Raw genomic sequence first — 23616 nt, 5'->3', positions numbered from 1 at the left:
TTTTCGGAAGAATATTATAGTATGCTAAAGCATTTCCATTCTGTTGAGTTTATCTTAATTAGAAATTAGGAATTTCCACAACAGTTATCTAATAAGTTTGTTCTTTGCATGTTGATTTCAATATCGAGCACTGTAAATAACCTAAATATTAAAATAGGGGATTAGTGCAATCAATTTTGACACATCTATACAGTGGCAAAATTTGTAACTATTTTTAAGTGATGTTCAATGACAGAAAAATTCTGAAATGACATATGGTAATAAAGAATATGAAATTCTTTATTGCTTGTTGATGATGTTCATGTCCTTGTTATTTATTTACTTATGTGGATGTGTATTTTTTTATTTTTTCAAAATGAATCTGTTAGTTATCTGAAAATATCTAAAATTTGCCTGAGCCATCTAGAGGAAAAAGATTCACGGTGAGGCTGGGCGGTAGGAGCACAGGCAGTTAAAAGCAGACCTCGGATTGGGAAGGGCTGATTTTGTTTCCCTGTTGGCTTTTTCATCTACATTCATATTCACAAGACATGACACCATTAGGCCAGATTTGTACATCATAACATGAAGTGGAAAATAAGCAAATAACTAATTAATCTGTTCTATAAAGACCAAGAAGAGTGGAAGTGGTTTACCCAAAGCCTCTTCAGTACTGATAAGAGTTTTCATGAGTAGGGTGCTAATCTATAATGCTGTCTTTGCTCAGCTTTATGTTCTTTATATAACAAGAGTTTATTTTTTTATAGTCACCAAATTGAAGATTTGCAATCATCTGCTTATACATGGCTTGTGGAAATTTTGCTCTGTCACAGTTTATGAAAAACTCACACTAAATATCTTGCCCAAATGTTGCATCAGTATAAGAAGACTAATAATAATACTTAAGATCTAAGGATTTTATGAAGTTTGGAGAATTAAAGTTGAGTTTAAAGCATTTGTAAGCATTGCACTATATGAATGTGATATTTTGCAAACTAAACATTTGACCATCATATGCAAAGTTACTGTCTACTCTCACATAAAATGCCAAGACTCCAAAAACAAGAATTCCACTAAAAGAATAGATGACACACATCCTGTTGTATCATTGGATAAACCTGACTGATAGTATGGAATAGCTTATGGTGGTAAAGACTATAAAGGATGCATGGCTGAAGCTACTATTGGAATTTTTCTAGCAACTATTAGAAACTTCTGTGTATGAGAAATCACTCCATTTAAAAAAAAATCTTGAAGTTTGAATCTTAATGATAGCTTCTGTCAAAGAGATTTAAAATTGGAACACTCTTTTAAAGTGGCCAATGAGTGAATCTTGGTTGTGAAATATAATATCAGGTCAAATTTATTGGAAAATGGCAAGTACTCCATTCTACCTCAAGTTGCATAACCTTGATCTCAGGAAACTAGCAAATGAAATTTTTTCTTGTATGGAGAAAAGAACATACATACACACAGAGCTCAGCTTTATGTGACATTTTGACAGAATACAAACATAGCATGTTTTATGTCCAAATCTGCATTTAACCCCAGTTTATTAATTTAAGCAAATATAGTAAAGGATCTAAGCATATAATGTCTTGGCAAAACTGAAAATGGAATATCTGGGTCAAAACCTCAGAAATATATTTCATCTGATTTCACACCCATGAAACACTGGTTCAGAAAACACACACAATCACGAGAGATCAGCTCTGCCTTCAAGATTAAGTTTTTGGCAGTTGCTAATAAAGAAAACTGTGGTGCCCCTGGCTTGTAGCATGCTTACTGGAAAACAAAACAAAACAAAACAAAACAAAAAAACGTTGAGTACAAAGAGAAAGGGTGCGAATATATTTTGTATTGTCTGCTTCTGTTTCTTTAGAACTCTGAGCACATTTTACTTTTTGTTTGTTTGTTTGTTTTGGCCTAGCATTCTTAGAGATTTACAAAAAAAAGTTTTCTTACTGCTGGAGCCTTGTGTTTGTTACCTTGGCTGATGGCAAGGGAAAGGGATGAAAGATAGGAAGGCTAATTTTTAAAAAAATAACTCTTCTTTTGGGAGTGACTTATTATTTGGAACTTTTAAGATCAACCTGTGATAAGTGATAAGGTGGTCATATAAACAATATAAAGTCAGGGACACTTTGCTGTTCAAGAAGGTTTGTTTGCTATTTATTTCCCTATTATATAATCTTGAAATAAGCACAACAAACTGCAAAAGATAAAATAATGGTTGTAATACTGCACATGGAAAAACATTCATGAGAACTAAGGTCTCTGTTGTAAATCATTACCCCAAATATTTCACTGTAGAGAAGACAAGACTCATATGAATAGTTCCATCTTAAAACATCACAGAAAGGGTGTCAAATATTCCTTTGATATGAAATGTTTATTTCTCGATGTCCCAATGATTGGCAGAATTTTTTTCTCATGTTTACAAAATAATGGAAATTGATATATGCCAAAACTTATCCAAATTTTACTTACCTTTTAGTCTTTTTGCACTCTTTAAGTTCTGACTTCCTCCCTGATCTACCACAATCAATGCAAACAAACTTACAGTTAGACCAGAGAAGGGAACATTTCTATTCCCACACTTGGAAAAGGGAAGCATTTGTTGTTTCTACCCACTCCCTCCTCCTCAAATTTGTCATATAGTTTTTTGTTTTGTTTTGTTTTGTTTTTTAAGATTGGGTGAGGGTATGTGTGTGTTAAGTTAGGGAAATCTTAAAAGGGAGGCATCTGGTTACTCTAAGATCAAAACCAAATCTTCCTTTGGTCTCACGTGAAGAACTATGCAGTTTGGGACTCACTGTTTTTAATTCAATTACAGTCCCCTTTTATTCATTTTTTTCCTAAATCGAAGGCAGAGTACAATATAAGACGGGAAAAAATAACAAAGGGAAGATCATACTCTGTAGACTCTCAAGACATTTCCTTAGGCTTCAAATCAAGTCCTACTCTAGCTACATGCCAACAGCTGAAGTCAATTTCACCGTTACTGGGAATGGGATTCTTTGTTACTAGGGTCTTCATCCTCAACTGCTACATCTGATGCTTATAGGCTCCCTCCAAGTAGTTTAAGTTGTCAAATGCCCCTGCAGCAGCCCAAACTAATTGATCTAGACTTTAGGCAGAATCTAAATCCTTATTTACTTCCTCATTTGTTTGTTTCCCCAAAGAGTCTAATCTTCTGTTTGCTCTCAACCACCTGACTCCATTTAGGTTGACAATAGGTACTTTCCTCCCTGCAAGACTTTTAAAGCCTTTCTAACATCTTCCTCAGAGGAATGTGCTTAAGGTGTACTCCTTGAACAGGTTTCATTTTATTTTTATAGACAAAGCTACAAAATCCCAATCATCCGTACTAAACCCTTGCTACTTTCTTGTTTTTGTTTGTTTGTTTTTCCTTCTCCCTTCTCTTCCTTTTCTGGGAACAGAACCCACTTACAAGGGTGTATGCAGGCACAAGGGATTTTATTAAAAAAGATTGATTACTTACTATTCTCTGGACCTAGGTTTCCAAACTTTTTTGACTTCATATGGAAAAACATTTGGCATCCTATAATGGATATTTATTTTTATGCTACATGCATGTACTTCTATATTAAAATACTATAAAAGATTCATAAAAATAGACTGGAAACTGATATTACATATATATATATATACACACACACATATATATTACATACATATGTAATATATATGTGTGTATATATATATATGTATATAATATAACAAATTCTAGTCTTTGTTTGTTGGTACGTATCCTTCAAGTAAGGACACACTACTGTGGTAAATAATGCTTTAGTCAAGCAGTGTTTAAACTCTAGCACTTAGAAACCTTGTTCAAATACATATTCCTAAGCCTATCACAGAGCTTCTGAGTCTGGAGATCTGGGACAGCACCCATGAATTTCCATAAAGCTTCCAGATGAAGGGTCACATTTTGAATAATACACCTCTGATCTATAGAACAATTTCTTGATCAGTTCATTCCGGGTCTAGGTTCATTTTTAATGTAGTCTTTTATAGAGACCCAAAATGCAGGATTTGAATCCATATGGCCCAGATTGTATACATCAACCACCATGATTATTTGTCCTTTTCCCTCTTCCTCTGAGAATTATTTTTACATATCTAAATAAATCTGCATTAAAACTTTCCTAACTCAGACCAACTGAAGAAAAGCCCATCTGAATTCAGTGAAAGGTGCTTCTTGAAATGCAACTTTACTTCTCTTTACCCTAAAAATACTAGAGGCAACTGCTGTGGAAGGGTTATCTGGAAATAACGTACAGATTTATGAATTAGATTAAAGTATGATGACTAGCATAATATTTAAATTCAATTTGATGCCTTCCAAGTAATTTGAAAAGATTTTGACCGTAGTAAGTTGAACATTCTGTGAAATATTGTTTACATTTCCTGGAAACTTGCTCATACAATCAATTTGCTTAGCAAACTTTTAGGTCAAGGATAATGCAAAGAAAAATGAAGGCCTCAGTTGTGCAGAGATTCCCAGTACATCCTAGGCTAGTGAAATTTTATACTATTTTTGATAAAGTGAACATACCGCCATAAAATCTAGTAGAAGAGCATTTCTGCACTAAAAATCATCTACTTGATTATCCATTCATTCATTTATTCAACATAGTATTATATACCTATAATAAGCTGGAGACTGTGCAATGCAATTGCGATATAGCCATCCCTTAGCAAAGAACGATACAAATACATGTAAAATTATAACTATTAAGTGAGCTGCAAGGAAAGGTAAGTGATGCTATGAAAGTGCCATGGGGGAATGACTTGATTGTTACAGGGAAAAGTGTGCATAGTTTCTTTCTAACCTAGTGGCTTGCTCTGACATATTTGCTTTATGAGTATTTGAAAGGTGTTCAGTACATGTTCAAAGGACAGACCGCCAGATTCAACAGACTTGCAGTGGTTATTTAAGACCCCTGGACATATTAGTTCCTTACTGGTTTCAGAAGGCCAGCGGAATGAATAATATGGCAAGAGGATAGGCTAAGAGAATGGCTGGAAACTTTGGGCCAGCAATTGAGGGGTTGTGTTTAGTTTAATTATTAAATAAAATAATAAAGAATGGGGTTGAATAACTTCCTTGCCAGGCAGATCCTGAGTCTCATGGCTGTTATTGCCAGATCTGCCAATTTTTTTTCTGAGTGACTATGCCCTGCCAATTTCCCAAGTAAGCAAATTGTCCTTGCCATTTTGAAAGGTCCACTGTTCTTAACATCCTTCTCCTAGTCCTCATACTGATGAAGTCCTTATCCTACACACAAACAACCTCTTAAGGATCCTTCAGGTTTTAGCCTGCTAGGTGCACAGAAGACATTATAACCCTTAATTTAATAACAGAGTAACATTTTCATACTAATCAGAGACTTGCTGGCTTTAATTACTGCACATTATTCTGTGGGAAGGAAAAAAAACACTCAAATTTTAAAATAAGATGTTAGCAGGAGTGTGATAAGTGTTTCGTTCTTAGCTGCTGGTCTACTAATAAAATAGGTTTGTGGTGCGTATCCTGACCATGTTTTCATTTGCATTTTAAGCCAGACCTTAGTACAGGACTTCTTCTGTTGAAATAGATATTTGTTGAAGTAGATTATCTTTTCCCACCTTCTTGCAAGAAGAAAAATATATTAACGTTGCTCTTCTTAAGGAAACCACCTTTAAAAAAGTTATTTGCAGAATGTGGTTTATCCTATAAATTGTGTCTGATTCTTAAGCCTAGCTCACTCTGTTAGGATGACTCAGCAGGTTCAGTAGCATCTGTCTGATAGAGATTAGCAAGTTTTATTCAAAACAAAGAAAATATAATAAAATATAATCTAAACCCTGGTTAATGAACAAGCAGACGTTGGTTTCCCCTGAAATTTCTCCTTTCTTTCAGTACAGTTTGGAAAGGTAAAAAGTGACATTTTCTTTGTGGAAAACTTACTAGAAAAAAAACGTACAAACTTTGAAGTGTGTGCATCTGCTAAATTGTTCCTCATGTGACCACTGTTCTGCTGTCACATCGTTTAGCTAATTTTTCTGATTTAATTCTAAAAAGAATAAAACTTTATGGTTAGTGATTTTCCCCTGATACATTTTTAACATATCTATAAGAATTTTTCATAGATATCTAAACTTTTACAGATTTTCATCAATGGAGCCATTTTTTACTCTTCAAACCACATGCCAATGAATATTGTGGCTCAGGATTCCAAAACTTTTAATGTGGGTGATGCTACCCTGTAGTACTTAAAAATGAACCATGAATGCTAATTATTTGAGCAAGGTTGTAATGTAAGAAGGAAAAATGGTGATGCTTTATATTTGTTGATCTCCTTTGGACAATTGCTATACCATAACTGGTGACTGAACTTTTAAATATTTTAACTCAACACCTAATTATGTACTTTATTATGTTTGGAACTTAGAAATTCTACCTAAAAGAAAAATGAACATGGATCTACTATTTTCTCAGAACTGTGGTGAAGTATAGAAACAGGAAAAAAGTGTCATTGATGAAACAATCTATAAACCCACAGAAAGCGTTAAACCTCCAGTAGTTTGAGGAACAAATATTAAGTTATACAAAGGATATGAATGATAACCATGATTAAAATTTACCGAATGCTTGAAGTACTACTAAACATAGGTCATTAGCCTGGCATTGCTGGTGTATCAGGTGTATGTTAGATTATGTGTTTCATGTGCAAGTAAGGGTGTTCTTGAAAGGACATCTGTAATCCCTTTGATTACCAGGATCAATTCTGCTGACCTAAATGACCAGGAAGATACTACTTCTTCTCTTTATAGTTCCAGGCTTGTTTCTCCTAAGACTGGATATTTGACAGCCTCATCTGATAAAGGAAAATTATTTTTCAGTCAAGAGAAGCAAACATTTACTCTCCTAATAGGGTATAGGACTCTAAAATTTTTATTGAGGCACCCTCTTGGAAAAGTTTGGATTTGGAATTAAAAGGGACTCCTTTCTTCTTTATTTCTGACTGTCTATATAGAAAATGAGGCCATTGCTGAGAGACCACATAAAAACAGTGATTTCAGATAGGTTACCTCTCCCAACAAGGACTTCTTTCTTGTCCTTGTTATGATTTTGAAACTTCCAATTGGACCAAACCCATTTGTCCTGTTAGTTCAGTGTACAATGATGCATGACTTTCCTCCCATGTGTTAAGTAGAAGGTTCAAGACTGCAGTTCTAGGATGGACCCTGGCATGAAAACTTCTAATGCACTGTAATAGACAGGAAAGGGAGTGGGGAAACAGACATTACCTAGGAACTGCATGAGGGGAGCCATTTTTAATCTGAGTATGTGTATGAAAATGTATATTCTTAAAAAATAATAACTACTTAGTTGTTTACTCTTAACACTAGATTGCACTTTGTTCTCTCACCAAAGTATACCTCAGTTTATGTCCTCATGACACTAACATGATCCACATGATTGAATTGAGTTTTTAAAGTTTTCAGCCAGTTTTGACTTCCTCTAGATATCAATTATGCTACCACATGCTGTAGGAGAGCAATTATAGAACCATTTAGTAAAGAAAATTTCTGGTCAGAGCTTCTCCACAAATACTGATAAGCGTCCTAAGAAGAGGGTTGATTTAGGCATGCCTGGGTGGCTCAGTGGGTTAAGCTTCTCACTCTTGGTTTAGGCTCAGGTCATGATCTCATGGTTCGCGAGTTTGAGCCCCACATCAGTTTCTGTGCTGACAGTGCAGAGCCTGCTTGGATTCTCTCTCTGTCCCACCCACTCTCTTTCTCTGTCACTCTCTCAAAAATAAATAAACTTAAAAAAAAAAAAAGGAGGATGCATTTAAGTCTCTGTCCATTAAAGAAACAAACTCTTGGTAGTAGGCTGACCTAGACGATTTTATTAATGTGATTTCATAAGCACATTTTGTCAATTCAGACAACAGACACAATCTAGGTGTCCTCATTTCATCCATGTATATAAAACAGAGGCTTATATGATAATTTGCAGCTGTTAATCATTTTACACTTGACAATGAACCTGGAAAAATCAACTTTTTATTCTCAATTGAAAAGTCAACTTACCTGCCTAAAGGGTCTGTTCTATCTTACTTTCTGAAGTGTGTCCATAACACTTAAGATTTGGGAAACTTCTTAAACTTTAGATTTAATTGTAAAATTCATCATACAATCGATGAAATATTGAAGTTTTGTCTTGAATTATGATTTTGGTTCTATATACATAAGACACTTATGTATTGAAATGCAAAGTACATTTCAAGTCTTCAAAAACTGTAGTAGGATTGCTAGTTAGGTTTGTGGCCTCAAAAATCAGTCTCGATATTTATGATGAGTTTGATTGATTTTTAGTTTAAATAAAAGATTCCATTTGAAAATGATCAAAAAAGCCAACCTTCATGGAACTAAATTATTCCTTATGGAGAACTCAAATATAATTATTGAGAATGAATATCTTTTTAAAGTTAGTTTCATAGAGCTTTACAAAGATACACACATGAATAGAGGTCACCATCTCTAAATTTTTCAGCTAACTCCTAGTATCTACCGTGTCAAAATGTCTCCCCAGAAAAATACTAATTTGTGTAACTCCCACTGATAGCCCAATGATGGTCTGAGGAGACTCCAAATTCATATATAACAAAAGAGTATAAACCTATAGCTCTAACCCCTAATTAAAATAACAGCAAATTTAGTTTATTACAATGTGATTTTATTTTACCATGAAATGACAATGAAATGTATAACAGGTTTATGGAGGAATCTACTCATTGGGATGTAAATATGAAATGGTTTAAATTTTCTCCTATATCTGTCTGAATACTGGACACTTAGAAAAGCTTGGCTGCTCCATTTAAACTTTTCTCTGTAATTTTGGGTACAAATCAATCTCATACAGTAATACTCAGTTCTTTTTATTTCAAAATATTTAATTAAAACAATGTCAAGCTTAATTTAATTCTTCTCTCCTCCCACAGTGTCCCTACTTGAAGAAAAGGAGGGAATGTGGTCTTATACCTCATCCTTCTTTCTCTTAGAAGAGACTCCTTTAACAAGTATCTTTTCAAGTAGTTCCATAGAAATCAGTGTGGTACTTTCTTATTCTCTCTGAGGACCACGAAGTGCTGAAATAGTATGCAATTTGCTCTATTTTTATCTTATGCTACACTATGGTCCTTTCAGATTTAGCTGGAAAGGGCTAGCCAATAAACCTCGGCAGGAAATAGGTAAGAATTTTTACATTTAGTTTATCTCCCAATTTCTGGGAATATATGTGGAGTCTCTCCCTATTTTCCATTGTGGGACTGGAAGATCTAAGAACAATGATGTGCTATGCTCCTAATTTCTCAGATTGCTCTTCAAGAACTGCTTCTCTGTGTTCCGCTCTGGGGCTCCATTGAATAAGATCCTCACTGTTCAGCCAGGGAATAACATGCCAGTGCCCTTCCTTGTAGGAGCTTCTATTCTTTAGGAGTGACTCTTTCAGAGTCTTGCTCATTTGGCCTTCATACAGCTCACCCCTTTTTCAGTTTTCTCAGTGTTTGCTGGAGTATTGACTTGGACAGGAGCAGAAGAGTATGTCCTCAGAAGCAACGGCCCTCCCTAACTCTCTGACCTTAGTATATGGGGTACTTAAAGACTTTTTTCTTACCTTTGGTATTTAACTATAATTCCTAGACAATACAGAAAATCCCAGTCAACATTTGATGCTACAAGTTTCTACTAATCAAGCATAAAAGAAAAACTGTTTTTGGAGAATAACAGAAACTTAAGTCTATGTAGACATAAATTGAATCCATCAACTGAAAACATGTTATAGCTAATTGTTTTTGTGATTCTTGTTGCTTTTTTGTTGTTGTTCTCTGAAAGGAATTTTTGCCTGCCTCTACTATTAGAAAGATGTTTTCCTATGTATCTTAGCTTTTATATTTAGCTCTCTCAGTCCTCTCAAATTAGATAGGTGATGTTTTTTCTTTCTTGTGGATCCACAGTTGTTTCAACACCATTTTTTGAAAAGATTATTCTTTCTCCATTGAATCACTTTGGTGCCTTTGTCAAATATCAGCTGATCCTATAAGTAAGGACCTATTTCCAAAATTTCCTTTCTATTTTATTAATGATGCATTTGTCTCTCCTTGTGTCACTCTCTTGATTAATGTAGTTTTATGGTAACTTAAAATCAGATCATCTGTCTGAGAACTTGTCAAATTTATTATTCTACTGATTCCTTGGGATATTATACATAAACAACCATGTTTTCTACAAATTAAAAAAAAAATTTTCTCTCTTTTTAAATTGGATGTCTTCCCCATACCCCACACTTTTTTCCCCCATTGCACTGACATTGATTATGGCCAACAAATGTTGGCTCTAAGTGAAAAGACCAGACTGTTCACAGTCTTCGATATTTCATCATTAATATAATGTTAACTCTAGGTTATTTTAAATGCTCTATCAAATTGAGGATGTTCATGTCTATTCTTTTTTTTTTTTCAACATTTATTTATTTTTGGGACAGAGAGAGACAGAGCATGAACGGGGGAGGGTCAGAGAGAGAGGGAGACACAAAATCGGAAACAGGCTCCAGGCTCCGAGCCATCAGCCCAGAGCCTGACGCGGGGCTCGAACTCACGGACCGTGAGATCGTGACCTGGCTGAAGTCAGACGCTTAACCGACTGCGCCACCCAGGCGCCCCATGTTCATGTCTATTCTTAATTACAAAGGTTTTTATCATAAAAGCTGGGTGAATTTTGCCCTAAAAATTTCTTAGCTTAATTCCACAAATTTTTGTGTTTTTGTTATTCAGCTAAGGTATTTTTAATTTTTCTTGTGATTTCTTCTTTAAGCTATGGGCCACTTTAGTTGTATATTGCTTATTATAAACACTTGGGGATTTTCTTGATAACATATTGTTATTATTGATTTTTAATTTTATTCTATTTTGGCCAAAGAATCTATTCTATAAGATTCTAATCCTTTAAATTTTAATAAGACATGTTTTATGATCCAGGATGTGTTTTCTGTTGGTGACTAATACATGTATACATGTATATTCTGCTAGTTATCATTAGGTCGGATTGATTGATAATGTTAAAAACATCTATTTTTTGGTTTTTGTCTACTTTTTAAAAATCATTTACTGAAAAAGCAGTATTAAAGTCTTCAAGTATTGTCATGGATTTGTATAGTTTTCCCTTTTGTTATGTCAGTTTGTGCATCATGTAATTTAATGCCTTCTATCAGATGTATACACATTTAGAATTGTATTATCTTCTTAATAAATTGATCCTTTATTATTACAAGATTACCTTTAATATCTCTGGTAGTTTTGCTTTGAATAGTTTCTTTTTTGATATTATTATTGCCACATAAGCTTTCATTCTTACTAGTTGCATAGTATACCATTTTCTACCTCTATTTCCAGCCTGTTTGTGTCTCTCTATTTAATGTGTACTTCTTATAAACATCATGTAGTTTGTTCTAGTGTTTTGGAGCTGATTTGACAATATTTTCCTTTTCATTGGAATCTTTAGCCCATTTACATTTATTATAGATATTCATATTGCTTTTGTGTATCATTTTGAATCTTTTTTGTAACATAAATTATTGTATTTTCTGTTCTTATTTCCTTCTTCTTTTGAGTTAACCAAGGATGTATTTCTATCTTTTTTATTGGAGTTTACCTATATGCATTTGTATTGCAGGGGGAAAGAGAGAGGCAGAGGGAAACAGAGAGGGAGATTTTTTTATTTTAACAGATTAAGATATGTTGAAGATATATATTAGAGAAGTCCCAAAAGAGGGGAAATCTTCTCATTTTATAAAATGATAGAACATCCTGGAGGGAGTTTGGAAGATGTGAGAAGGAAAGGAGATAGAGGAAGTTGACTGGAGTGGAAAGAGGAAGAAGCTTGGTTAGAAGAGACTGAGAGCAGAAAGGAAAAGAGGAAAGAGAATGAGAGGGACCCATCTTCCCTGGAAAATGGATCAGCTGGCTTTTTTTCCCTCTATTTGTAGCTATTAAAAGACAGTCTTGGGGCGCCTGGGTGGCGCAGTCGGTTAAGCGTCCGACTTCAGCCAGGTCACGATCTTGCGGTCCGTGAGTTCGAGCCCCCTCGTCAGGCTCTGGGCTGATGGCTCGGAGCCTGGAGCCTGTTTCCGATTCTGTGTCTTCCTCTCTGCCCCTCCCCCATTCATGCTCTGTCTCTCTCTGTCCCAAAAATAAATAAACGTTGAAAAAAAAAATTAAAAAAAAAAAAGACAGTCTTTATTTATAGATTGTTTAGATTGGAAATCTGGGTTTTATATAATCTCTTTGAGGCTTAATTTTCACATCAATAAAGTGTTGTTTATTGTACCTAATTCATATGGTTATTTAGAAAATTAAATGAATTAATAGATGTAGAGGACTTGAATAATGCCTGGTATATGGAGAACACTGCATAAGCTTTAGGTTTAATTATTATTTTTACTTCATTATTCTCTTTGCTGGAAGGAGAGAGAGAGAGAGAAAGGGAAGGAGGGAGAGAAAGAGAGAGGGAGAGAAGACGTGAGATTAGGTGCATACGTTGTGGAAAAATTCGGTAATCCCCTTGTTTCCTCTACATTTGAAATCTGTTTGTTACTTTCATTCAGTAAACGACAAGAATAAATCTCTTTGTTGAAGTTCCATATTGTTTTAAGCCAGCAGAACTCTGAGAGCTAGCTTCTCACATTCTACATTGACAAAATATACTCGATCCATTCTGGAAGAGATTAGGAATACACATTAAGGTAATCTCAAGGTTAAGAAGTTATGGAAAACTGGCATGCACTAAATAATTTATGATGGGTTAGGAATTTTGAAAATGAGGTAATTCTGTGATACTTGATGATAGCTTTTTATGGTTTTTCTCATGGATTAGCTGAGAAACAAGCATAAGCATGGAATATTTTACACAATTTATAACTTGTAGAACTAATCAACATGAAATAAAACTGACAATATTTAAAACTGCTCATTATAAATATGCTATTAACTAAAAATGAAGAAATCAACTCTTATTCACAAAATGCAGGTTTGCAAAATTTGGTGTGGAAAATAATTGATTTCATAAAAATAATCACCACAAAACAAATTTCAGATTAGCTAAATTTATGACCATAAAAGTTTGATTTAGACAAAATAAGTTTTTGCTGACCAACTGAAACTTCTTTATAAAAACATAGTGCATTGTATTAATCCCAGTGATATCAATTTATTTAAGTCAATAGTAGACTTATGTGTAATGTATAAAAATTTATTGAGAAATTAAATTGATTTAATATAATTTGCTGCAGAAAATGTGTTCTTGATTAAAAATTCAACCCTGTTATAATTTTGATTTAAAAGTTTATATTCATAAATGTGGAGTCAAACTATTGTGGTGTTAAAATAATGGGGTCAAAATCTCCTGGACTCTCCTCATCTATAAAAAAGGATAATGTAGTTGTGTTTTCATCACAAAGATTTTATGAAGTGGTTCTCAAACTGTAATGTATATTAGAGTCACCTGGAGGGGCTTGTAATTTGGGGAATTAGGGAATTTCTATTTCCAACAAATTTCCAGGCAATTCTGATACTTCTAGTCTGGGGACCACACTTTGGGTTTCCCTTCTCTATGCCATTTTTGTGAACATTGGCTTTTGTACTGTCTTCTGACAGCCAGCACCTACTTCTCTTTGTAAAGGACTAGCCTCAAGTATCAGCACCCTGCTTTGGCTCTCTCAGAGCCAGGAATGCCTAGGAATTTATATCTCCCTGCCCTAGATGGTCCTTAACCACTGCTACAGGTGCCAGAGTATAAATACTACAGATCTCTGAGCAAGACTGCACTGAATTGTGCCTACACTGTCTTTAGGTGTGCCCTGTGGGACAGAGTCAAAGTTATTTTTATTGGACACTTGGCAAGAGAAGTTTGAGTGGAGTGTTGGGGACCAAAGCTTGTCTGGAGTGAGTTCAAGGGAGATTGGGTGGTGACAAAATGAGAAAGTTATGAACAACTCACACAAGACATTTGGCTATAAAAGGGACCAGAGAGAGAAATCAAGCACTGCTCTGGGAAAAAGAGGAGTAGAAAGAGCTTTTTTTTTTTTTTTTTTTTTTAATTAAAGATAAGAGCTATTGTTGCATGTTTGCATGTAGATAGGAATGCTTCAGTAAAGGGAGATAAACTGAGGAGAGAGAGAGAGGTTTATAGTCAGAGAAGCAAAGTCCTGGAGTACATGAGAGGGAATGAATTTGATACACAGGTGGATGGGTCAATGTATTCTCCATTACTTATGGCAGTGTCTTCTGTCATCTCCCATAATTCATTAGCCCCAAACCTCCGCCAAATCTCTCTTCCTAACATTGTTCCAAACTGCCTGCCCTTTCTCTGCATTCCGACTATCACAGCCTTAGTTGAGGCACTCCATAATTTGTCACCTTAACTTTTACATAGGCTCTTGCTTCCAGCCTTGACCCTTTCCAATCAATTCTTCTATGCTACCATCAGCCATTTTTGTAAGATACATATTTGAGCATCTCCCACTCCAGTTTAAAATCCTTCATCTACTCTCCTACTGGATGAAATTTTGAACTCTATTGGCTCAATGCACAAAGCCTTTGATGGCCTATCCCCTGCCTATGTATCCAGTGTCTTCCTTGGCACTCACCTTACAGCCCTTTGCAATCATGTAATAATGAGCTTCATGTAGTTTCTCTAAATGTGCCACACACTCATATATCTCTGTCTTCATACTTTTTGTTCTTTTTTTCTCAAAATGTTCCTCTTCCACTTGCCTGTCTGGCCAATTCCTGTCTACTCTTTGTATTTCAGTGTAAACATTACTCTTCCCACTAATTAAATGAATACAATTATGGTTGAATGAATAATCGCTATTAATCATGGCGCCTAGACCAAATGCTCAATTTTCTGTGGTGACACCACATGTTCCAATTTTGGACTTGAAAACTTTGCCTCAGAGATTTGTAGGTGACTATGTCATGCCAGGGTGTGCATCCGACTTCATTTAGTTTACCAGCGGTCAATTTACATTGAAAAGTAAACACAAAATTATATTGAGGAAGCACTCCCCTTTGACTTTCTGCCAACAGGTAAAATCCATGGGCTCAGCAATTCTTGGAAAGACATTACCTTTGCAAATGGGCCTGCTTCCCCTGGTGTTCAGGGGAAAAGAGAATAATCACTAGAGAGGAGGGGGTTAGTGTAATGCCCGAACACATTTGAAATTCAGATTATGAGGGAGGGTGGAGATTTTGCTATAATTTCTACTAATGACTTATTTTGGTAAGCACTGAGCAGGGAAAGTTCTACCTGTTCATACTAGCAGTTGTCTTATGTGAGATCTGGAATAGTAATTATCATGGCAAAAACAAAGTGCTGTGTCACTTGAAAGTGCAGAGTCAGAAAAGCTCTTGAGATCCCTTTGGTTCAAATGATGTGCACTTTAAGATTCTGCTAAGGATCTTGGGATGGAGGTTGGGGGCATTCAGGACTATTGCCCTCCAGACGGGACGATAATGGAGCTTTAAAAGCTATAAAAAGCTGGAGCATAGCTCTGGAGGTAACTAGAGAATCAGAAAAGCACGCAAAAAGTTGAGCAAACAAGACCAGAGAAGGGGCATGTTGGGAAAGCACCCAGACCACTGCAAAACTCGCCAACTGCCACCCGAAGTGACAACTAGAATATGTGAACTTGTAAATGTCACAGGGGGAAAACAGTTATGATTTATTTGAAAACCTTTGCAGGAGGGCCTTTTGCCAAGTGGTAACATTTTTGTAAAAAGTTTATGAAGCACCCTCTGTCGTGATTGTACTTTCCTGAAGAAGAAAAATTTGTTTTTGTTTTTGTTTTTGTTTGTTTTTTAGAGTTTGTCAGGTTTGGTTTTCCAGCGTCTTTGCCTTAAATGGTTAGCCGTGACTGCCACTTTAAGAAATGTTTTTGCTGTTACTGCTCCATTTTAATCTTTCACTTTGTATTAACAAAATCAAAACCAGCACAATTAGATACCTCCTGATTCTGATTTGTTTTAATACTAAGAGAATGTTTGAAATGGCACAAGCAGTGGGGGAAATACTTCAAGCCGTGGTGGCTGCAACATTGGAGTTCTAGAGGCAAACATCAAAAGATAGCTTGAAAGACAGACCAAAAACATTTAAACCAATAATTCTTTACATTTGTGTTTTTATTTTATTGTAGTCTTCACAATGAAAGCAAGAGGATTGGGAAGAGGAATAAAGATGCTGGTAAGCTCATTTTAGTCATGCAATTTAAAATGAAATCAAAAGGACTTTCTCCTTTACTTTTAAAATCGACAATCAAACCATATATCTGTAACTCACAAACATTAGTGACTAGAATATACGTGCAAGCAGTCAGTGCCCAACTGTCTCATTTTGTTACAATAAATGAAAAAGAAAATGAGCAAGACTTAAGCAGGATTATAATTAATCTACATTGATCCAAACACCCTCGTCTTCTGTTTATATATTGGACATCCTGGACATGATTGAAACACTCGAAACAAAACCAAGGAGAGAGATCTGCAAGTGATAGTAATTTGGCCACAGAGGGAGATAAATGAGTAAGTGGGTCTTTGAAACATCACAGCGGTCAGAATTAGCAAGAAATGGTTGCAGTCGCACACATGTGGATTGCAGTATCAGAGCTATGGAACATCTAATGACTCGATTACTCATTCCTTTTATTATTACTATTATTTTTAAGTCTCCTAGCAATAACATTTCGTAGCCTAGAAATGTTACCTTTGTTCTTATTTCATTCTGAGTCTGGTACTTAAGCAGGGATTCTACTGTGTTACACAGCCCTGGTGCCTTCGAGGGGGAATTTGTTGACGTGAAATTTGGGTGGCTATGGTGTATTAGCTTTTTCTCTCACTATTCATTTAGGTAGATGTTCAGTTCATTGAAACACAGTAAATGCTGGTTTCCTATAAAAGGCTCTTAGATTCCTTTTATGGAAAAAGAAAAAAAAAGGGAGAGACAGAATAACCTTTGGGCCTGCTGAGAAATTTTGGATTTCTGTTCTCTGGGTGATAAAATAGTGAATTGAATTGATGTATCAAACATCAGCCACCCCATCCTCCTTCCCTTCATCACATCTCAGTTTATCAGTTCTAGGTCCTCTGCTCCCCATCTTCAGATATATGGGGGCAAGGAGGGGGCAGAAAGAGAAATTAAAAGAACAGAGTCCATTAGGAGACATGTTGCCTTAGTGTCATTGAATTCACAGTGTTCTATACCCAAAGACACTTTCCTTTATACTGTGTATATACTGTAGAGAGAATCAAGAATTGCGCTACCAAAGCTCATATTATTCTGCCAAGGTATCAAAGGAGGCACCTGAATTTTCAGAGATATAAAAGAAATGTTGTTGCACCCTTCTCCTTCACCCCCTGCCCCTACCGTCACCCTCACCCCACCCCCTTCTCCCTCACCCCCAGCCCCTACCATTCAATCAGTATTTGAACAAGGCAGCTGGAAATTTCTGGGTAAAGGGAATAATTTTTCTGTTTCATATTATTAAATCCAGAATCTTTTCATTTGAATTTTATTAAAAGACTGGAGTGAGCATTTCCTTTAAAAGGTTCCAGAATGGGCCAGTTTGAATGTCAAAACCTTTCTCTGCTTATCAAGCATTTAACCATGATAAAGAAAGGATCCCTTTTAAGTCCCTGGGCCAGCATACCTCAGTGGCACACAGTAACTTCAAATAGCAGGAAAGTAATCTTTCAGTTCCACTGAGACAAAGTTTCCACGAGAGAGGATGGGATTATAAACTACTGATAGCAGCTCTGGGCTAGTTGGGAGAGAGAGAATAACTAACAGTAGAAGCATATGACCACAAAGAAGGCTAGCTGTTTCTACAGGAGGAAAGACTAGCTAGAAAGCATTTTGGCTCAAAGTTTTTAAAGGTTAAATTACTGTGGTGCCTTTTCTGTCCTGTAACTTTATGAATTTTGATATATTGCTCAAGAGATTTTCTATCATTAATGCTAGCCTGACCATACAGTTTAGGGCGGGGTGGTGTCTACTTCATAATACAGGGGGGGTTAAATCAATCATGCTTTTAAAAATCATTTCCTGGGAATGCACATGTATCACCTTTTATCTAGTGTTGTTTGTGAAAATGATTATTGTCACGAAAGCATTTGATTTCTAACCAAGCAAAGCAAGGTGTATAGAGCTTAGCAGCCACTAAAATTAGACAGTGCTGGAATTTCACAGGCTTAGAAATTTAAATACTTTTAAATATCATACAGCTTTTGTTCTAAAATGTCATGTCTGCTCAATGATGCAGTGAAATATAGAGAAAGCCTTAAAACTCAGCCTTAAGTTATCTTCTATATATTTTTATTTAAATGTTGAATACTATCATTTGCAAGGGCTACAATAACAAAAGCTACAATCACAGGGGCTTGCTGTGTGCCCAGTCCTGTGCTTTGCACTTTATATACTTTATTAAACAATTGCATTTGGTGGCTATTACTGTACCCATTTTACAAATAAGCAACTGAGAGTTGCAATCTTGGAGCAACTTGCACAACTTAAATGATTCAGACTCTAAGCTCTGATCCATCTTTGCTCTTTTGCCAGAATTGCACTTCTTAAAAGAGTTTCACTCACTTTATATAGCTACCAGAGTCACCTTAATCATCCTTGAGAAAACGTCATCTCCCCTAGCACTAACCCCCCCCCCCCCCCGGTTGTCTTGATTTGCTTAGCCATGAAGAACTCAAACAGAAATGCCAAGAAAACAGTGTCTAGGTCATTTATTGGCAGCTATGGTTTTGGTTTACTGCTTCCTGCTACTCAGCCCTTCCGCTTCTCCAAAGACAGCCAGTGGGTTCTGGCACTAACTCTTCTTTCCTAGTTGCTCTGATGCTCTGTGATTGAAACTAGCAGCTCCATGGTGACTGGGAAAAACAAACGAGCCCCATAGCCCATACCAACCCTGGGAGCACTTACTGAACAGATTTTGAAAAGGAGTGAACTCCGTTTAGCTCCAGAGTTCCATCTGGAAATTGGCACTGATAGTGATATTAGCAGCATGTCCTGCCTGCCTTCCACCCAAGGATTCTGCAGCACCAGGCAAATGTTCAATCATTCTGGACTTCTCTCAGAAACATGTGAGCATTATGATATTATGATACTTATTTTAATGACGGGGACTCCCAGGCTCACGGGGAGAAGTTATGATGCACCAATTCCCATCTCGGGGTCAGTTAACTACAGAGCAGAATTGGAAGGGCATTCTTGCTTCAAAAATATACCCAGTTAAAGAGAGTTTCAAGAATCTAGGTTTGGTTTAAGAGAATTTTAAAGCCACAGCTAGAAGAACAAGGAAATATGAAAGCTTGTCTAGAATACTATATTAATTTTGATCCTACTCAACCAAGAAAAGTGATGCCTCATAATAGCAATACCAGTGAATCTTATTTTTATTTAACAGTATCTTTCCTTGGAAGCACATGGACACTAAACACAACTGTGCAAAGCCTTCTGAGCTTTCTCAGAGAGGGATTGAATAAATTGCTCTGGAGGTATATTTGCAAGGGAATGAGCTAGGATCCCTCTAGATATAGATTGATCACTCAATCCATCAGTCGATTGGTAGAGCTACATTTCTAAGAATAAACAAGGAGTTGTGAGATATTGAGAGACCCATCACTCTATTGTCCTGATACTATTTTATGAAGTTAATCTTTATTTTTTCTTTTAGTTTTCTAGAGATAAGTTCTGGCTTTGAGATCAGGGATTTTTCCTAGGCTCTAGAACGCTTCCCCAGTAGCCTGGCTTGAGGTGGGCAGAAAGATTAAATGATCTTGTGACTCTTTTGGGAACTAGCCATAAAAGACTGAGTTCTAGAAGATGGGGAAGAAGTAAATAATAAATATTTTGCTTTTTGAGTATCTAATAACTAATTGAAGAAAATCAAATGAAACATTAATGATTTCTTTTACCTTGAAATAAATATTCATATTTAGTATCAAAACAGGACCAAAATTTAAGATTTTCCCCAGGTTCAACTGAAATTGTTTTCTTCTTCCTGTCATTAAAGTAGAGCTCCCCAAAATGCAAGAAACTCATGCACTTAGTGATATGGTTTCAAAACATTTTTCATTAAAGTGCTGCATCCTAAAAAATTTTTCAAGACCACACCCCTAATGTTTGAATATTTATAAAGTACATTCAGAATAATGGAAAAATTGAAGAGATGACAAACATTTTAAGAAAAGTTTTATTTTACTTAATAGTGGTATTGTTAATGATAATAGATGTCAGTTTCCAAAAGACAATTTCTTTTGCTGATGCCTTCTTATCAGCCATTACTGTTTTAATGACTTAGTGTGGCACACAAGGAGTTCATCTAAAGAATAGAGAACATGCCAGTGCTGGCATTTTCTTATTTTCTTAAACTTCTGTGTTTTTGATGCCATATTCAATTCATGGTTTCTTTGTAGGAATTCTTTCAAGGCACTTGTTTATTTTATGAGTTCTTTTTGAAAATGACATTCCATAATTCATAAATAATCATAGTACACAGAGGGCAAACAAGGCAGATACCACATCAATCCTTCCACACTGTGGGCACCCCATTTTGTCCCAGGAGACACAGGGTGATTTTTTTTTTGTTCCTATGAAGTAAATGAATAGCAATAGAGAGATCAATTAAAAACATGAGTGTCCATCTGTACTTTGAATGTGGGTAAGGCTTAATTTCTTTTCGTAAAATTAGGTTTTATGTATACACACACACACACACACACACACACACACACACACACACACACTGATGTAACTACATATGTTTTCATCCCGCATCTCAACAGTTAGTAACATTCACATGCGTTCTGAGTTGCAGACATTCCGCTTTGGAGACCACTCCCCAAGTTTAAGGACAGTAATGGCATCAGCAGTAACATATATAAAACAAACAGTACTGTTTAACAGGCACTTGCTACGTGCCAAGAACTGAGCTAGGCAATTATATACATTCACTTCTTATAATTTCCCCAGGCATTGGTTTTATTACTGAGGCTTAAAAAGAGAATAATTAGGCCCAGCATGGTTGAGTGATTTACCCGAGGTCACACAGTACTTAGTGTCTGAGCAGGACCAAAATATCTTGTAATCCATGAGACTGTATTTGTTCTGAGAAACAGTACTTAGCTGAGAATAGGCCTCTTCCCTACACAGAATTCTCTTCAATGGAGGGCCATCTTTTTGTGATTTCTGAGTGAGGAATCCTGACCCTTCTAAATCTGCCCAACTACCTGTTGCAGTTGAAATTCCCTTAATGCAGGTTAAACTTTTACTTTCACAATTAAAAAATGGTAACATCCAGACTGACTCATGTACACTACCATGTGAATGAGAGATACCTGATCCCATCTTCCACTAAGAACAGAGGAAATGCAGGACCAGAGGCTTTTGGGTACTAACAGCTAGAGGAGGTGCTCGAGAGCCTAAAAGAACACAAAATGGAAGATTTGGATGCTTGAATACAATCTGTGCCTGTTTCCCACTTTTGCCTCAAGCCAGATCTGCAAAGCAAATATGTTGCAAATTCTGTGTCCTTTTATATCCGTTTTCTCGTCCTGTGTTATTTGTCTTTCTGTGTAAACCTCTGGTCACCTTGGACCCTCGACTCTTATTTCTTTTATCAAAAGGGCATCAGCCTGCTAGCTTCTGTGGTTCTGTGGTTTCTCCACTGTGTTTTCATCAAATTCCTCTTGCCCTTTTTGTCCCCTTGTCATCTGGGTGCATGGGAAGGTTTCTTCTAATTTTAGATCCAAATTAATTTGCATTTCCCACAAATCTGATATTTGTCTCACTTCTCTTATAAATTATTTACACTGGGAAGGCTGAATCATGAAACTGAAACTAAAAATAATGTTACTTTCATGTGTTGATTTTTAAATGAAGGCATAGATTATATTTTACTCCCCACATATTTTTTTTTCCCACCATTTGCTTTTGCCGATATGACCGCCTATTTTTTTTTTAATTTTTTTTCAACGTTTTTTTATTTATTTTTGGGACAGAGAGAGACAGAGCATGAACGGGGGAGGGGCAGAGAGAGAGGGAGACACAGAATCGGAAACAGGCTCCAGCCTCTGAGCCATCAGCCCAGAGCCCAACGCAGGGCTCGAACTCACGGACCGCGAGATCGTGACCTGGCTGAAGTTGGACGCTTAACCGACTGCGCCACCCAGGCGCCCCTATGACCGCCTATTATGGTAAGAGAGGGTACAGCATTTTTCACATTCATCTCCCAGTCAGACTTTTTTCATTCAACAAATAGTTTTCAAAGGATCTACTGTGGGCCATTACCTGGTAGACTCAGCAGGGGTTGTATAAGAGAAAAGTAAAACTTGCTGCAGTCTAGAACTTTTCTAGAGGCCATAGGAAAGCCTGTTACAAAAGCAAAGTTCACTGAGTGCCCTAGGTGGGGACAAAGTGCTTGGTTTCTGGGGAGGGAACAGTCACATTTGATTGGGACAGTCGGGTGATATACTAGAGGCACTTCCTGTCATGACTGCTTAGCTCTCGCAAACCCCCCCAGAACACAAAGGATCACCATTTTCCACATGCTAACCCTTGACCCTTTGTCTTAGAAAGTTGGTCGAAACAAAGGTGGGTACTTGATCCACGGCAGAGCCATGAACATCGTTTTTTTTTTTTTTTTTTTTTTCCAAATTCTGTTATTTCAAACTGAGCAGCAAAAGATAGGAGTTGTTTGAAGGGGAGCCATACTGTCAATCCTGGAGTTAAGTACCCAGGCTCTCATACCAGGTTGAGTTCAGTGCCTTGCTCTGCTGCTGACCAGCAGTGGAATCTTGGGAGATTTATTTAACCTCTCATCTTTAGTTTTTTTAATTTGGAAAACAGGAAAAATTATGTGAACTTTCTCAAATAGCTGGTATAAAATGTAGATAAGGGAATTCATTTAAAGTGTGATATATATTCAATAGATTTTAGATTTTAAGGTTATTATGGCTGTCATTGTTATCATTAAGGAGCTATCTTCTGAACATCGTGGACAGGGCAGATAGGTCCTGAACCTCTCCCCCTTCATCAAGGATTGGTTAATCATCAACTCCTTTCAAGGTCTCTCAATAGTTTTCTCCATGAAAAAAAAAAAAAGAAAAAAAAAGACTAACTTATTTTGCTGAAGTTATTCTGGATTGATTTTTGTTGTTGTTGTTGCTACTTGAAACTAAAAACAAAAATTCTAGATCTTCTAAGGTAGTGGAATATATCTTGAATTTTCCTTTAAAAATTTTTTTTTGGCCATGGCTATTGTTTATTCCTTGTGGCCATTTTCAGGGTATTAAAATTTTTTTTAATTCAATTTTATCCACATTTTGGGTGTATATCCACATCCATTAGCAAAATGTGTTAACTTTATAAACTTTGTGACACAGATGGCAAAGTAAAATAAAAAACAAAAACAGACAGATGGCTACAGATGACCTAAATTTGTAACAGAAACTTATGCATGTGTGTGTGATTATACATATATGTGTGTGTGTGTGTGTATAA

The sequence above is a fragment of the Herpailurus yagouaroundi genome, unplaced genomic scaffold (genome assembly GCF_014898765.1).
Source record: "Herpailurus yagouaroundi ecotype Mexico unplaced genomic scaffold, PumYag 186, whole genome shotgun sequence".
NCBI lineage: Eukaryota > Metazoa > Chordata > Mammalia > Carnivora > Felidae > Herpailurus > Herpailurus yagouaroundi.
The sequence above is the reverse complement of the archived record's forward strand: the minus strand, read 5'-3'. Positions refer to the sequence as shown.